Source organism: Ascaphus truei, unplaced genomic scaffold (genome assembly GCF_040206685.1).
Source record: "Ascaphus truei isolate aAscTru1 unplaced genomic scaffold, aAscTru1.hap1 HAP1_SCAFFOLD_3422, whole genome shotgun sequence".
Lineage (NCBI taxonomy): Eukaryota > Metazoa > Chordata > Amphibia > Anura > Ascaphidae > Ascaphus > Ascaphus truei.
The window spans coordinates 13,146-15,144 of record NW_027456424.1 but is presented as its reverse complement, the minus strand read 5'-3'; the positions used below and the strand labels follow the sequence as shown (position 1 = coordinate 15,144).

The window sequence follows — 1,999 nt, the reverse complement described above, 5'->3', positions numbered from 1 at the left end:
CCTGCACTGTGTCCAGGCACCTGGCACAGGAGGTGATCCCACCTCATTAAAGCTGCAGTTCAGTCTTTTTTTTTTTTTTTACTGCAATAGTTTCATGTGTGCAATCTCTAATTACCTAAAGAACTGTATAGCTGCAGGTCAATTCATTCTCCATGTATTGATAGGCGAAATTTGGTGACATAATTAGTGAAGGGATCTATTTTTCTTCTGCTTCTGTCACTCAGTAGAAGCTCATGAATATTCATGAGCACTCCTGCACTGACATGTGCTAGAGGGAGGGCAGGGCTGACAAAGGGGTGTGCCAGAGCTTGTGACAGGACATGAAGGGGCAGTGCCTTAGTAAATGGCTGTTAAAATAGAATACAAGAAAATTGGTCTTTCAAAGTTGTTTTTTTGAAAACAGAAAATGCTAAAAGTATTTTTTCTTACTACAGAACTGATTTATTAAAAAAAACACACATGCAGGATATTGACGGAACTGCAGCTTTAAGAGACAGAAAGGCACATAGAGACACACTGACAAATGCATACACTGAAGGCACAGGCAGCATGCAGCTTCTGCACCATAAAAGTACATTTGAATAAAAAAGAATGATGATGTCTTTTAAGTGTGGCTCTATTGAAGTCTTGGGGTTTAAGTGTCAAGAAAATCTTGGCAAAAAACAGAGGCATCATTTTCAACCATTTAATCAATATGTGCTTTTAGATGACACTATCCTACATTCTGCATGGATATAATAATAATATTAATATTAATAATAATAATAATAGATACCATGGGAAAATAATAGGAGACATAATGGAAATATTATCCAGTTTGTCATCATAAGGGGAATATACATAGCGCTTCACAGCAATAATACAAGTGACAAAACTGGAATATAATAAATATATGGCTAGGGATACAGTATCCTACAGTACATCTGTCATGGATATAATAATAAGAGACATCATGGGAAAATGATAGGAAACATAATGGTAAAAAGCGCTACAGACATAAAAGGAAACATCCGGAAAAAGAGTTGCTGCTCCCCCGAAAAGCTTACAGTCTAAGTCTATACATAACAAGATACAATGTGTATCCATTTTGTGACCATATCTGTCATCAGAAAATAGAAACAACACGCAGAACACATCCAACTTTGCTGCCATTTGCTCATTAAATATTTTGACCAACACCAGTCTGTGAACTGTTGATGTTTAATGCTATGGTCACAGGCACAGCAGTATCGCCAATAATGCAAGAAGGTTTTATGTATGTCTTCTTCTTCTTCGTCGCGCTGAAGCGGGTGTCTCTTGGAGCTCTGGTGGAGGAACTATTCACCTGTCTTGTTGTTTCAGAGCTTTCAGAGAGTAAAAAACCTAGCACTAGTTTAGTTATTTTGATGCCCGCCTCATATAAACAAAATACAGCACACAATCCACTTTGCTTGCTCTCACTTATTGTATCATTTTGCCAATACCTATATGTGCAAAACTGATTTTTAATGCTATTGTTTCATACGTTGCATTCTTTCTTTGGTATCTCTTATAAAATGGTTGAACGGAATCAGAAGTCATATGGTGACAAATTATTATTATTATTATGATTCTAAATAATGTAAAGGTTGCTCAATAAACTGCTATTGACAAAATCATCTGCCGAAACCCGGGATCGAACCAGGGACCTTTAGATCTTCAGTCTAACGCTCTCCCAACTGAGCTATTTCGGCTGTGCATGATTTTTGGACAGGTGTCTGGAGCAGATCTGAAGCACAATGTTAGAGATAGGCCAGATAGGCTTCCTTGAAAAGGTGAATTTTCAGAGAGTTTGGGGGAATAGAATATAAGACTTCATGGGACTTCACTGACAGACACACACACACACACACACACACTGACAGACACACACAAACTCACTGACAGACACACTTACTGACAGACACACAGACACACACTCACTGACAGACACACAGACACACAGACACACACACACTCACTGACAGACACGCAGACACAC

The 1,999-nt window shown here is 38.4% G+C and overlaps 1 non-coding gene across 1 annotated transcript; it reads right to left on the bottom strand.

The window, feature by feature from the left end:
• Window positions 1-1,639: 1,639 nt before the first annotated feature.
• TRNAF-GAA (transfer RNA phenylalanine (anticodon GAA)) lies at window positions 1,640-1,712 on the bottom strand. Its single transcript has one exon. It is a non-coding gene; the product is annotated as a tRNA-Phe (tRNA).
• Window positions 1,713-1,999: the final 287 nt, after the last annotated feature.